The sequence below is a fragment of the Mustelus asterias genome, unplaced genomic scaffold, assembly GCF_964213995.1.
Source record: "Mustelus asterias unplaced genomic scaffold, sMusAst1.hap1.1 HAP1_SCAFFOLD_124, whole genome shotgun sequence".
In the NCBI taxonomy this organism is placed as follows: domain Eukaryota; kingdom Metazoa; phylum Chordata; class Chondrichthyes; order Carcharhiniformes; family Triakidae; genus Mustelus; species Mustelus asterias.
Window position 1 is genome coordinate 76,018 of NW_027590162.1, and position 16,465 is coordinate 92,482.

General features: G+C 44.3%; 1 non-coding gene across 1 annotated transcript; it reads left to right on the forward strand.

Moving 5' to 3' along the window:
* Positions 1 to 5,650: 5,650 nt before the first annotated feature.
* Positions 5,651 to 5,732, forward strand: trnas-uga (transfer RNA serine (anticodon UGA)). The gene has a single exon. It is a non-coding gene; the product is annotated as a tRNA-Ser (tRNA).
* The last annotated feature ends 10,733 nt before the right edge of the window (positions 5,733 to 16,465 follow it).

Here is a 16,465-nt window from a genome sequence, read left to right on the forward strand (position 1 = left end):
CTCCTCCAACCTCTCTGTGTTTCTCTCTCCTCACAAACTCTCCCATTGCAATGAAATTCCGCCTCTCCAGAGATCCAGCTCACATCCTTCGTGTCTCTGACACACGAATGTTTGCTGTTGAAAAGGTTTCACTCGAACTGAGGACTCCATTTTCCACTGGAACCCGTTTTACTGCTGCACTGATCGCGATAGCTGACATGTTCTCTACTTTTCCACTGAAATCTTGAATTTAGCGAAACATTTGCCTTGAAATCTCACTTTGGGGCTCAGCAGGGGGATTAAGGGAATCTTTGATTGGAAAATTGTTTTATTTTACACAAGAGAGACTCGGTGATCTCATGATCAGAACAGACACACAAACACAGCTGGATTAGTCTGACTCCCCCGTCCCTTTCATACACTCTCTCTTACACAATATTCACATCTACACATTCACAGGACAAAACTTTCACCAACTGTAAGGTCCCAGGACGGAATTTCTGCTCCTTTTAGACTTTCCTCTGTGTCCCGGGGGCGTCGTTATAGTTTTTCGCCTCAGTAACTGTTAAACACTCTGAAGCTCTCTCCCCGCAGATTGTCTTTGAATTCATTCATGGAATGTGAGTGTCGCTGTCTGGGTCAGCATTAGTTGCCCATCCCTAATTGCCCTTGGGAAGGTGGTAATGAGCTGCCTTCTGGAACCGCTGCAGTCCATGGGGTGTACGGCCACATCTGTAAACCAGATTCCGCGGCAACAGCCAGTTATATCTGTTTTTTTCAGTTATTATAGCGGTTGCAGACATCATTGTGTTTTTTTAGGGTGAAGATACAAATTAACTGCTCTCGGAGTCTCTCAATTTTCCTGTTTTATTTGTTTTTCCTGCACTGACAGGTAACAGTAAATCACAACCTCAACAACCAGTGACAGCCAGTTAAATAATCATCCCCCACTCGCTGATAATGGAGTTTCTGACAGTGGCAGACATGTTCTGACCATCCTCCGATTGGGCCCGAAGGTGACCAGATTCACTGTCAGAGCTGGACTTTCAGACTGAGGGGGTGGCAGAGCCAGGTGAGTGATGGTGGTGACTGTGCGAACATTTGACCAAGGGTCAGTTCCTGGCCATCACAGTGGTAATTCATTTAATTATCTATCGCAGGTCAGAACAGTAGGTGGGCACTCCTAAAATAAAATTGACTAAAAATTCTCATCATCGCTGTGTTTCTCATGGAAAATCCACATTCAATTTGCTTTCAGCTGAAATGTTGTTTTAATGAAATTAAAGCCCTCAAAACTAATCAATGAGTTCTCAGTCAGAAACAATAGTAAAAAGAAAGGTGGCCTAAACTGTCCAGAACTACGAGACAAGCCAAGTTCAGTTTACAAACTGTGCTATGGACACATCTGGTATCTGATGAAATCAGCAACTCAGGAAGTTCAGTAATTATAACTAATGAAAATAACGGTTGTTTAAGCAGAGTGAGCGATGGTGGTATAGGGGTGAGCATAATTGCCTTCCAAGCAGATGACCCAGGTTTGATTCCTGGCCAATGCATTGGTCATTTATTTTGAACCTTATCCACGGCCTCTTGTGTTTTAAACTGAGTGGACAAAAACAGGGCGAACGCAACATTTGACAGGAATGAAATAAAATGCAGATACCTTTTTCATTTTTGTTCGGACATGATTCTTTTTTAATGAAAAATATTGGAATAGAAAATCAAGTCATTGACCGAATAAATGAATTTTCAGCCAGACACAAAGACTCAAAGTAAAAGTAGAGGAACAAATTTCAGCTCCCGCACTGTGCATTGCGCAATCCTGGTGCCTGATGAAGTTAATATGAACTTTACTGAGGTGGTTACATTATTCTGACAAATAAGATCTGCCAAAAGATAAAACACTGGAAAATCTCAGCAGGTCTGACGGCATCTGTAAAGAAAGAAAAGAGCTGACGTTTCGAGTCCAGATGACTCTTTGTCAAAGCTTTGACAACGGGTCGTCTGGACTCGAAACGTCAGCTCTTTTCTCTCCTTACAGATGCTGCCAAACTTGCTGAGATTTTCCAGCATTTTCTCTTTTGGTTTCAGATTCCAACATCCGCAGTGATTTGCTTTCATTTGTTAAATAAGCAGCTGCTGTGGCCGCGTGGTTAAGGCGTTGGATTTGAAACCCGATGGGGTTTCTCCGTGCAGACTCGAACCCCGCTGCCAGCGAGTGTGATTGGAAATGTTTGCTTTAGACAGCCACATCGTGGCAAATTCTATTTTTTTGGAAAGAATTATTTGGATCTCCAGCATGCTTTCAGCTACATAACAAGAAGGTGAGCTTGGAAAGGACACCTGAGTGTCCTCAGTCTGGCAAGGACAAGATAGGCCGAATGGGTTCCTTCGGTGCTGTTACATTTCTCTGGTTCTTTCTAAGGTGCCATGAGGAAAATCAAAGCATGAGCAGAATGACAAAGGCATCAACAGGGGCACAAGGACAAAACAAGGTCTCACGTCAGAGGAAGATTTTTATTAATGACACACAGAACATAAGAAATACATTTATTTAATTGAGCTGGATCCTGGAAAATGAAACAAACTTCGAACCAATCAGTGCCTGTCTGAGAACTGGCAAGGAATATGGCTGACATTGATACGGTTCATAGTGAATTTGTTTATAGAATAATAGAATCATGCAGTACAGAAGAGGCTCTTCGGCCCATCGAGTCTGCTCTGACATCGAAGAAACATCTGACCTCCAATCAAATCGCATCCACCACCACTTGACCCATAGGCCTGAATGTTATGATATGCCAATTGCTGACCACATACTTTTAAAGGATGTGAGGCAACTTGCCTCCATCACCTTCCAAGGCAGCGCATTCCCGACCGTCACTACCCTTGGGTAAAAATGTTTTTCAGCACATCCACCCTAAACATCCTGCCCCTCACATTGAACCAATGTCCTCTTTTTACTGACCCTTCAACCAAGGGGAACAGCTGCTTCCTATCCACTCTGTCGATGCTCTCATAATTTTGTACACCTCGATCAGGTCCCCCCTCAGTATTCTCTGCTCTAAAGAAAACAATCCAAGCCTACCCAATCTCCCTTCAGAACTTACATGTTCCATCCCAGACAGCATCATGGTGAATTTCCTCTGCATCCCCTCCAGTGCAATCACATCCTTCCTATCTTGAGGCGACCAAAACTGCACACAGTACTCTAGCTGTGGCCCCACCAAAGTTCTATGCAACGCCAACATGACATTTTATTGCAGTCGATGCCCCGAATGTTAAAGACAAGTGCCCCATATGTTTTTTTTCACCATCCTACTAACATACCCTTCTACCTTCAGAGATTATGGACAAACACGCCAATGTCCCTATATTCCACAGAACTTCCAAGTGCCATGCCCTTCATTGGATACTTCCTTGCCAAATTATTCCTTCCAAAGTGTGTTACCTCACATCTTTCGGGGTTAAATTCCATCTGCCACTTATCCGCCCGTTTGACTATCCTGTCTATATCTTCTTGCAGACTAAGAAACTCAGCCTCCCTTTCACCACCCAGCCAATCTTTATGCCATCTGCAAAGACACTCATCCTACCCCATCATTTATATTAAAGATTTGGATGAGAATTTAGGAGGCATGGTTAGTACGTTGGCAAATGACACCAAGATTGGTGGCAGAGTGGACAATGAAGAAGGTTACCTCGGATTGCAGTGGGATCTTGATCAATTGAGTCAATGGGCCAATGAATGGCAGATGGAATTTGATTTAGATAAATGTAAGGTGATGTATTTAGGTGGATTAAACCACGACATGACCTATTCAGTTCATGGTAAGACGTTGGGGTGAGTTATAAAACAAAGAGATCTCGGGGTACAGGTTCATAGCTCCTTGAAAGTGGAGTCACATGTGGACAGGGTGGTGAAGAAGGCATTCGACATGCTTGGTTTCAGTGGTCAGAACATTGAACATGGGAGTTGGGACATCTTGTTGAAATTGTACAAGACATTCGTAAGGCCACGTTTGGAGTACTGTGTACAGTTCTGGTCACCCTATTATGGGAAGGAAGGATATTAAACTAGAAAGAGTGCAGAAAAGATTTATTAGGATGCTACCAGGATTTGATGGTTTGAGTTATAAGGAGGGGCTGGATAGACTGGAACTTTTTTTTTCCCTGGAGCACAGGAGACCTAGAGGTGATATAACGAGGCCTATATCATAATGAGGAAATAGATAAGGTAGATAGTCAACAGCTTTTCCCCACAATAAGGGAGTCTAAAACTAGAGAACATAGGTTTACGATGAGAGGGGAGGGATACAAAAGGGTCCAGAAGAGCAATTTATTTCACACAGAGTGGTGTGTGGAACGAGTTGCCAGAGGTAGTAGAGGCGGGTACAATTTTGTCTTTTAAAAATAATTTAGACATTTACATGGGTGAGCTGGATATAGAGGGATATGGACCAAACACGGGCAATAGGGACGAACTTAATGGCAAAAATTGGGCGGCATGGACATGTTGTGCCGAAGAGCCTTTTTCCATGCTGTGAACCTCCATGACTCGATTTATTGACACAAACAGCAAATCCAAATTATTGTTCCCTGCTGCCATCTCCTGGCTGAACGCAAGTTGTGCAACAAGGTCACGATTCAATCAAACCTTCATAGATTGGAGTGAAATAACATCAACATGGTTCTGACCGATTAACATGATTGCAAAACATGATATTAATCAAATTCCATGTCCCAAGGATCTGCTTTCTGATTGGGCGACCCTGCTCACCCCGATCTATCGGAAAGTGTAAAACTCCTCGAACGGGAATGTCGGTTATATAATTCTCTCAGCTGTGATTTCTCTGCCACTTGATTGCTTGTGTATTCGTTCTATAAATACAGAGGGGGAGACAGAGCCAGGTGGTGTTGTGGTGACTGTGCGAGCATTTGACCAAGGGTCAGTTCCTGACCCAGAGTTTTGACTTATTTAATTAGCTATCTCTGGTCAGAACAGAAGGGGGACACTCCTAAAAAAAAAATCACCAAATATTTTCATCATCCATGTGTTTCTAACATAAAATCCAGCTTCAATTTCCGTTCAGTGGAAACTTTGTTCAAATGAACTGCAAATCTAATCAGAGTTATCAGTCAGAAACAACAGCAAAAAGGTGGCTCAAACTGTCTAGAGAAACGAGACAAGCCAAGTTCAGGTTAAAAAAATGGGCCAAGGACGCACCTGGTGTCTGCTGAAATCAGCAACTAAGGTAGTTTTGTAATTATAACTAATGAAAATAACAACTGCTTACGCAGAGTGAGCGATGGTGGTATAGTGGTGAGCATAGCTGCCTTGACCCGGGTTCGATTCCCGGCCATCGCATTGGTAATGTATATTGGACATTATCGGCGCCCTCTTGTGGTTTATACGCACCATTTGACTGAAATGAAGTGGACTTTATTTTTCGGATGCAGAATTCGGGTTCAATTTGATTTTAATGAAAGGTTATTGAAAAAGAATAACAAGTCTCTGAACTACTGAATGAGTTCTGGATCAGAGACAAAGATACAAATTAAAAGGAGACGAACAAATTTCAACTCACACGCTGTGCTCTGCATCATTCCGGTGCCTGATAAAGGTCTGTGAATGTTGCTAAGGCGATTACATCACAATAGCAAATAAGCAGCTGCGATGGCCGAGTGGTTAAGGCGTTGGACTTGAAATCCAATGGGGTTTCCCCGCGCAGGTTCGAACCCTGCTCGCAGCGGGTGTGATTTGAAATATTAACTCTGCTGCTTCAGGGCAGCCACTGGCCCAAAGAAGGTTTGCAAAGATTTAGTATTTGGATCTCCATCGTGCATTCAGCTGCATGGCTCCGGGCTGGGTGCAGGAAGATGGGCTTGGAAAGGACACCTGGGTGTCCTTATTATTTTGTAAATTGAATTTGTGTCTTTATATGCCCTGTTGTGAATAGAACTCCCACTCACCTGATGAAGGAGCAGCAAGCTTTGTTACCAAATAAACCTGTTGGACTTTCACCTGGTGTGAGATTTCTCGCTGTGTCCTTGGACTGGCATGGCAGGATAGGTTCAATGGCTTCCTTCTGTGCTGTTATTTTTCTATAATTCTTCCTGTGGTTCGATGAGAAAATTCATAACATGAACATTTTCTTTTAAAAGCAGCATCAAGGCACAAAGGCAAAACACGGTCTCATGTCAGAGGAAGATTCTTATGCAATGGCATAAGAATGCACACAGAGCATAAAAATACATTTCATCAGAATACATTGAATGAATATTTCAAAATGCTGCTTCGGTGATATCACATCATGTTCATTCAAACACATTGCAACAAGCTGGTCATTACTGGGCGTTCTGTATTCCTCGTTATAACAGTTTGGGAATGGAAGGAGCAGGTTCACATCTGCACATTGACAGGGTCAAACTGTCTCAGATTGACAGCTCCCAGGACAGGTTTTCCTCTCCTCTCGCTCTGTGCTGTGGATTCTCAGGGATTAGTTGGAGTTTCCCAGCTCAGTAACTGTAAAAGCCTCTGAGGCCAGCAATGCTCACAGTATCTGCTCCCCAGATTCAGGGGGCTGCAGCCAATCAGAGCTGTGCCTGATTTAACCCAGAACTGGTTGAAATGATGATATTGTTCACAAGCTGAATTCTATTTGATCAGATGAAGATACAGATTGTGTGCACTCAGTCACTAAACAACAATATCCCGCCTTCATATAGAGTGGATGAGAGTGGGTGGAGGGAGAGACAGAGACAGAGTGAGTTAGGGTGGTGAGAAACAGATGGCCAGACAATGTCTCAGTGACAGAAATCTTTGTAAATTCTGGCTTTAGCCAGAAAGATTCTCTTGGAGAAACAGAAGCTGCAGTATGAGGAAGAGACACGTTATTAATCCCACACTCAGGAACAGTGCTGCGTTTTCATAGAAGAGATGGGGAGAGGCAAAATAAACTGAATGGTCCAGTTCGAAACAGTGTGCAGGCTCAGAGGGAGTAGGTTCAGGAAGATATATGAAAGTGAGACAGTTTAGGACTGTCACTTGCAAAGTGGATAGGATCCTTGGCTTCACAAATGGAAGCACTGAGAGTCCATTGGATCCCGCATAATCCACAGTGTAAAAGGAGGCCATTTGCCCATTGCATCTGCACTGACTCTCTGGAAGAACATCTTTTGCCCATGGCTAACCCTCTTAACCTACACATCTTGGGTCACTAAGGGGCAAAATATCATGTCTAATCCATTTATTCTGCACATCTTTAGTCTATGGGAGGAAACTGAAGCACCTGGGGAAAACCCATGCAGATACAGGGAGAATGTGCAAACTCCACACAGACAGTCAGCCATGGAGGAATTGAGCATGGGTCTCTGGCGCTGTGACGCAGCAGCGCTAACCAGTGCCACTCTGCTGGTGTAACTTTAACAATCTAATTCCTTTCTGAATGCCTCACTTGAAGCTGCATCACCACATTGTCAGACAATGCATCCCAGAGCTGAACTACTCGCTGTGGGAAAGGGTTTTCTCATTATGCTTCAATCACTAATGAAGGGTCAGTAAATTGGTCCACGGGGGTGAAAGGGTTTCATATGATGTGACCCTTCGTAAACTGGGTCTGTATTCTCTGTGATTTAGAAGCATGAGAGGCAAAACATTAAAACATACAAGATTCTGAAGGGGTTTGATTTTGTGGACATTGGGAGGTTGCGGAAGCTGGCTCAGTGTAAGGATCAGATCATTTCCCACTGACATGAGAATACATTTCTGCACTCATTGGGTTCTGATCCTTTGAAATGCTCCATTGTTGAATACACTAGTGGTGGCACAGTGGTTAGCATTGCTGCCTCAAAGCACCAGGGAACCGGGTTCAATTCCACCTTGGGTGATTGCCTGTATGATGTTTGCACATCCTCCCCATGTTTGAGATTCATCCCATTCTCCAAAGTTTAGATGGATTGACCATGCTAAACTGCCTGTTAGTGTCCCAAATATATTGGTTAGGGGGATTAGCAGAATATGTGGGGTTACCGGGATAGGTTCTGGGTGGGATGCTCTGTCAGAGAGTCAGTGCAGATTCAATGGACCAAATGGCCTCCATCTACACTGCAGGTTATGACAGTCTATGACTATTAAGGCTGAGATAAACAAATTTTGGTTTCTCAGGGAATCAAGGCAGTGAGGAGTAAAGTGGAGTTCAATCCCAAGATCTGAAACTCCATAAGCAGCTGGTATGCCCACACCTGGAGTCTGCATCCACAGTTTGGAACCCACACTTTCAAAAAGATATACAGCTGATAGAAAGAGTGGAAAGCTGTGTAACCAGGAAAATGGAAGGCATGAGGGGAATACTTTATGAGGGATTCAGAATTATTGGATTGCAACCTTTCAAGAGGTTGATTTATGGTTTAGTTCAAATTAGTAAATTGATACATGACCTTATTACCCAAGCTTGAAAAGTTCTTTATTCGGAGTTTCCATATTTTTGGTGATCGTCAGTATCAACTACAGAAATTTGATTCACATCTTAATAGTCACAGTTTGTTTTCTCCCCAATAGAACTGCTGATATTTCAAATGATTTTGTTGGGAATACTGAAAATGTAGTGACTTTTAGAAAACTTGTCAGAAATACAGTGTGATTCCTATCTATGTATTGTCTGATGATGTTGCTGTTCTTGTTTTAATACTGTGCCTCTGTGCTTTGCACTGTATGGCAATAAAGACACATAAACCATAATTGTTTTGAATGGTTTAACATTATTGATGAGCCACATAGTAAATGTCTGCCCTTATTTCCTGTGTTCTTGTGACTGGACAAGACACAAGCATGGATACTGAGGGGAAAAAAAGGGTGGAAATTGCAGAGGCAATGGTTAAAAGTTTTCTATCCGAGCTCGTTATATGAGTGGTGCCAGAGGACTGGAGAATTGCAAATGGTAAATACACTTCTTCAGAAAAGGCTGTGAGGATAAGCCAACTAAATCCAATCAGTTTAACCTCTGCAACGTGAAATATTCTCCAAACACTGGAGATTAAATTAACACTCACTTGTGCTAATGTACATTAAGGAAAACACATACATAATGATTAAAGGGGAATCATATTTTACTTGCTTAAGATTTTAATGAGGGTAACAGAAAAGGTTGATGAGGGGAATGTGGTTAATGTGAACATGGACTGCCAAAAAGCATTTTATAAATAAAGGGGCACACAGCAAACTTGTGGTTACATTTGAAGCTGATAGAATAAAAGGGACAGCAGCAACATGGATAGGAATGTATCAGAGTGACAGGAAACACAGCAATGGGAAATGTGCTTATTTGGAATGGAGGTCGGTTAAAGTGGGATTCCAGGAGGGTTGGTGTTAGGAATCCTGCTCTTCCTGATACATATTAGAGACATCGGCAATGCTGCACAGAGCACATATTCAAAATTGTGGTAATTACACAATACGGGACAGCATTGTGAACTGTTTGCGGATGTTTGCAGCAAGTTTGCGGATGACACGAAGATGGCTGGACTTGCGATAGCGAAGAGCATTGTCGGGCAATACAGCAGGATATAGATAGGCTGGAAAATTGGGCGGAGAGGTGGCAGATGGAGTTTAATCCGGATAAATGCAAAGTGATGCATTTTGGAAGAAATAATGTAGGGAGGAGTTATACAATAAATGGCAGAGTCATCAGGAGTATGGAAACACAGAGGGACCAAGGTGTGCAAGTCCACAAATCCTTGAAGGTGGCAACACAGGTGGAGAAGGTGGTGAAGAAGGCATATGGTATGCTTGCCTTTATAGGACGGGGTATAGAGTATAAAAGCTGGAGTCTGATGATGCAGCTGTATAGAACGCTGGTTAGGCTACATTCGGAGTACTGTGTCCAGTTCTGGTCGCCGCACTACCAGAAGGACGTGGAGGCGTTAGAGAGAGCGCAGAGAAGGTTTACCAGGATGTTGCCTGGTATGGAGGGTCTTAGCTATGAGGAGAGATTGGGTAAACTGGGGTTGTTCTCGCTGGAAAGACGGAGAATGAGGGGAGATCTACTAGAGGTGTACAAGATTATGAAGGGGATAGATAGGGTGAACTGTGGGAAGCTTTTTCCCAGATCAGAAGTGACGTTCACGAGGGTGCGAAGTATAACTCAGATATTAGAGGGATGTTTTTTTACACAGAGGGTGGTGGGGGCCTGGAATGCGCTGCCAAGTAGGGTGGTGGAGGCAGGCACGCTGACATCGTTTAAGACTTACCTGGATAGTCACATGAGCAGCCTGGGAATGGAGGGATACAAACGATTGGTCTAGTTGGACCAAGGAGCGGCACAGGCTTGGAGGGCCAAAGGGCCTGTTTCCTGTGCTGTACTGTTCTTTGTTCTTTGTGAGGGGGTAGTGTTGAAGCTCAAAGTTACTTCGACAGCTTGTGGATTAGTGAGACAAGACCAATTTAAAGCAGAGAAGTGTGAAATGATTTATTTCAGAGGGAAGTAAAGGGAGAGACAATATGAAAAAAATGATACAATTGTAAAGGCATGCAGGAACAAGGGACTTGTGATTAAATGTGACACTAATAATTGCTGTTTGGGTGACAGGTTGAGAGTGTGGTTACTAAAGTATTTGGGATTGTGAGCTTTATACATAGGGGCACAGCTTACAAGACCAAGCACGTTATGGGAAAGCTGTATAAAACCCTGGTTTGGCCTCAGTTGGAGTATTGCATTATCTGCAGGACAGCACTGTTTAGAAAAGAGGTGAAGGCATAAAAGAGGTGGCAATAAATCTCTGGGCGAGGGTCCAGGGATGAGGAAGTTCAGTTGCATCGGGAGATTGGAGAATTTGGGTCTTTGGTGAAGAGAAGGTTGAGAGGAGATTTGATAGAGGTGTTCAGGATTGTGGAGGGAAGTGGAAGGAGCTGATAGGGAGAAGCTGTCATGTCCCAATCTTCCTCTGTCAGGAAGTGTTCCCCAAACTGAATGAACAGGGCACTGTTCCTGGTTACACTTCTCTGGCAATGCTAAATATTCCAAGTATTTGTTTTAATGTGTAATATTTAAGATAATTATACAAACACAACAAATTGTTTGGAGTAAAGAAGAGACATTAAAAATGAAAATTCATGTTGACATCTCTCTGCTGGGCTTTGAGTCTTTCCAGTATGAGCCACTAATCTGATTAATCCAATGATGCTTTCCCCAGTCGCCTGCGTATCATGGCTTGAATCCTGGACTTCCAGTTTTTGAACTGCACAGCAGAGCGCTTAAGAAAGTATTGGGGCTGAATGGCCTCGTCTGTGCTCCAGTCCTCCTTCCGTCTGGTGAGCTGATCTGACACCCACCCCAGAGTGGAGTCGCTGCACAGATTGCCTTAAAAATGGTCTCTCAGCTGAGGGAATAACTGTGAATCTCATCACCACTTCCATCCTGACTAATGTCCTCCACTTCAAACCGTCCATCAATGCCAGAAGGAGTCAGAACTGGAGTAGGAGTCTCCACCAATGATTCAGTCCCATCTTTGACCACTTGAGCATCCTGCCTTGCCTCACATCTTCTCTGTTCTCCAGCAGCGATGATGTTCCAGGGTCTTGGCTACTCTGAGTGGCCTGTTCGAGGATCGCCTTGCTCCAAAGCAGCTGCCTTTTGATGTTTGTCAGCAAGTTGTTGAAACTTGGCTCCTCTTCACCTCCAACTTCAGAACAATCGGGGACTTCCATCTTCCAAGCTTCTGGGGCTGGTTGAGCAGAAACAACAATAATTGAGGATTTTGCATTCGAGCAGATTTCCACCTGGGGCATTTCATTAAACACCAGCTTTTTCACTTCATTAACAACTGTCGGAATGGCAATGCAATGTATTGGCCCATTTATCCTCACATAGGATTTCGCACATCATGTTGAAGTTGCACAAGACATTGGGAAGGCCACACTAGGAATACCGTGTGCAGTCTGGTCACCCTATTATAGAAAGAACATTATTAAACTTGAAAGAGTGCAGAAATGATTTACTAGGATGCTACCGGGACTTGATTGTTTGAGTTATAAGGAGAGGCTGAATAGACTGGGACTTTTTCCCTGGAGTGTAGGAGGCGTGGGGTGATGTTATAGAGGTCTATAAAATAATGAGGGCCATAGATCAGCAAGATAGTCAATATCTTTTCCCAAAGATAGGAGAGTCTAAAAGTGGAGAGCATAGGTTTAAAGTGAGAGGGGAGAAACACAGAGGGTGGAGTCTGGAACGAGCTGTCAGAGATAGCAGCAGAGGTGGTTACAATTTTGCCTGGGCGGCATTGCTGAGTTGGGCTGAACGGCCTGTTTCCAGCTGTAAATCTCTGTGACTGTATGACTATGACTCCAGCCCTATCCGGAAACGATGCAGGTTGTCACTATCATTGCTGTAAGTGGAGGTGGACAATGCTCATTCACAACATCTGTATTCCGTATGAACAGCTGGCAGGTAGAACACCAAATCAATGGTAAATATTCTGTCAACATCCAGTGAAGCTGGGGAACTATGTTAACGGGTCAGTATATTGACAACACAGGACCCTGTAACAATAGCTTCATCCCCAACAGGGTGATGTCACCACATCCACAATTTCCCCAGTTTGGAGATTCCACTCAGGAAGCAAGGAGCAAAGTGTAAGACACCAGAGAAAAGACAAGAGATCTTCATTTCTATCGAACAAATCATTATCTCAGGAGTTCCCAAAGGACAGCCAATGAATGACTTCTTTAAGAGGTCATAGTCATAGAATTGTACAGCACAGATAGAGGCCATTCAGCCCCTCGTGTATGTACTGGCCATCAGCATCTATCTGTTCTAATCCCATTTTTCAGCGCGTATTCAAACATGTACGACCTGATGAGGGAACCAAACGTAACATTTCCACATTTGCTGACAACACAAAACTGGCGGAATTGTGAGTTGAAGGAGGATGCATGGAGGCTTCAAGGTGATTTGGACAACTTGAGTGAGTGGCCAAACACATGGCAGATGCAGTACAACGCGGCTAAACGTGAAGTTCTACATTTTGGTGTGAAAAACAGAAAGGACAGGATGAGAGGAGATCTGATTAAAACATATAAAATTCTAACAGGGCTGGACAGATTAGCTGCAGGAAGGATGTTTTCCTTGGTTGGGGAATGTAGAACAAGAGGACACAGTCTTAGGATACGGGGTTCACCATTTAGGAAGAAGAGGAGGAGAGATTTCTTCACCCATAGGGTGGTGAACCTGTGGAATTCTCTACCTCAGAAGCTGTGGAGACCAAGTCACTGCATATATTCAAGAAGGAGAGAGAGGTTTTTTTTAGATTTTAATGGCATCAAGGGGTATTGGGAAAAATGAGAACATGGAATTGAGATAGAGGATCAGCCATGATCACATTGAATGATGGAACAGACTCGAAGGGCTGAATGGCCGACTCCTCTTCCCAGTTTCTATGTTTTCAAGTTCTGATGAAAGGTCACAGACCTGAAACACTAACTCTGTTTCTCTCTCTAAACAGATGCTGCACAAGTTGCTGAGCTTTCTTTTCTGCTTTCATTTCAGATTTCCAGCTTCCGAACAGAACCCAGCCAGAGTCAGCATCTTCAGTCGAGAGGGAGCGAGGGACCAGTGAGTGTAGAACTGAACCCAGCCAGAGTCAGCACCTTCAGGAGAGAGAGAGGAACCAGTGAGTGTAGAACTGAACCCAGCCAGAGTCAGCACCTTCAATAGAGAGAGGAACCAGTGAGTGTAGAACTGAACCCAGCCAGATTCAGCACCTTCAGGAGAGAGAGAGGAATCAGTGAGTGTGGAACTGAACCCAGCCAGAGTCAGCACCTTCAGGAGAGAGAGAGGAACCAGTGAGTGTAGAACTGAACCCAGCCAGAGTCAGCACCTTCAATAGAGAGAGAGAGAGGGACCAGTGAGTGTAGAACTGAACCCAGCCAGAGTCAGCACCTTCAGGAGAGAGAGAGGAACCAGTGAGTGTAGAACTGAACCCAGCCAGAGTCAGCACCTTCAATAGAGAGAGGAACCAGTGAGTGTAGAACTGAACCCAGCCAGATTCAGCACCTTCAGGAGAGAGAGAGGAATCAGTGAGTGTGGAACTGAACCCAGCCAGAGTCAGCACCTTCAGGAGAGAGAGAGGAACCAGTGAGTGTAGAACTGAACCCAGCCAGAGTCAGCACCTTCAATAGAGAGAGAGAGAGGGACCAGTGAGTGTAGAACTGAACCCAGCCAGAGTCAGCACCTTCAGGAGAGAGAGAGGAACCAGTGAGTGTAGAACTGAACCCAGCCAGAGTCAGCACCTTCAATAGAGAGAGGAACCAGTGAGTGTAGAACTGAACCCAGCCAGATTCAGCACCTTCAGGAGAGAGAGAGGAATCAGTGAGTGTGGAACTGAACCCAGCCAGAGTCAGCACCTTCAGGAGAGAGAGAGGAACCAGTGAGTGTAGAACTGAACCCAGCCAGAGTCAGCACCTTCAATAGAGAGAGAGAAACCAGTGAGTGTAGAACTGAACCCAGCCAGAATCAGCACCTTCAGTAGAGAGAGAGAGAGGAACCAGTGAGTGTAGAACTGAACCCAGCCAGAGTCAGCACCTTCAGTAGAGAGAGGAACCAGTGAGTGTAGAACTGAACCCAGCCAGAGTCAGCACCTTCAGGGGAGAGAGAGAGAGAGAGAGAGGAACCAGTGAGTGTAGAACTGAAGCCAGCCAGAGTCAGCACCTTCAGTAGAGAGAGAGAGAGAGAGAGAGAGGAACCAGTGAGTGTAGAACTGAAGCCAGTCAGAGTCAGCACCTTCAGGAGAGAGGGAGGAACCAGTGGATGTGGAATTGAACCCAGCCAGAGTCAGCACCTTCAGTAGAGAGAGAGAGAGGAACCAGTGAGTGTGGAACTGAACCCAGCCAGAGTCAGCACCTTCAGTAGAGAGAGAGAGAGGAACCAGTGAGTGTGGAACTGAACCCAGCCAGAGTCAGCACCTTCAGGAGAGAGAGAGAGGAACCAGTGAGTGTGGAACTGAATGCAGCCAGAGTCAGCACCTTCAGAGGATAGAGAGGTAACTAATCTAAACCCTGTATTCAAGAACAGATGATGTGGAGATGCCGGTGTTGGACTGGGGTAAACACAGTAACAGCTTTAACAACACCAGGTTAAAGTCCAACAGGTTTATTTGGTAGCAAATACCATTAGCTTTCAGAGTGCTGCTCCTTCGTCAGATGGAGTGGAAATCTGCTCTCAAACAGGCCACAGTTTGCTTCTGTGGATGAGAGGGGTGTGGAGGGATATGGTCTGACGAAGGAGCAGCGCTCCGAAAGCAAATGGTATTTGCTACCAAATAAACCTGTTGGACTTCAAGAACAGAGGCAGAAAAGAAAGAGGGAACCAATGAACAGTGAGCTGAACGCCGGTCAGCGGGCAGTTGCTGGAGTCCATCATCAAGCATTTGGAAAGCAGGGTTATAATCAGCATGGATTTAAGGGAGGGACATCACGCTTGACAATACTACTGGAATTCTTTGAGGATGTAACTAGGAGAGTTGACCAGGAAGAACCTGTGGATGTGGTTTATTTAGACTTTCAGAAGGCTTTGGACAAGGTCTCACATGACGTTTTTAAGTTTTAAAGGTTAATTTGTTTTTTAGTGTCAGAAGCAGGTTTACATTAACACTGCAATGAAGTTATTGTGAAAATCCCCCACTCGCCAGACTCTGCTGCCTGTTCAGGGAGAATTTAGCATGACCAATATACCTAACTAGCACATCTTTCAGATTGTGGGAGGAAACTGGAGCACCCAGAGGAAACCCACATAGATGCAGACGTACATAGGTGTACGTGCAGACTTCACAGTGACAGTGACCCAAGCCAGGAGTCGAAGCCGCGTCCCTGGCGCTGTGAGACAGCAGTGCTCACCACTGTGCCACCTCTCTACTATATAAAATTAAAGTACATGGGATTGCGGGTAGTGCTTTGTGATGTATGGAAAGCTGGTGAACAGACAGGAAGCAAAGAGATGGCATAAATGGGTATTTTTCCAATTGGAAGGCAGTGATTAGTGGGGTACCGCAGGGATCTGCGCGAGGACCCCAACTGTTCATATTATATATTAATGATTTGGACACGGGAGCTAAATGTATTATCTCCAAATATGTAGATGATACAATTGTGTGGGAGGGTGAGCTTTGAGGGGCATGCAGAGATCCTCCAGTGTGATTTGGACAGGCTGAGTGTGTGGGCATCTACATGGCAGATGTAGTATTATGTGGATATTATGGCAGATGATGAAATTTGAATTCACTATGAATCTGCAATCAAAAATCTAATTGTCGCTTGTCATTGAACCCTATCTGGTTTACTAATGTCCTCTAAGGAAGGAATTCTGCTGGGCCGGAGTGTGTTTGAATTGTCACGTCTAAAGGTAACAAAAGCATGGATGAGGGTTTTAGGGACGGGTGAGTTGAGGTATTACAAACAATGTGTGATGTTACACAGCTGGAAATAGGTGATCTTGGT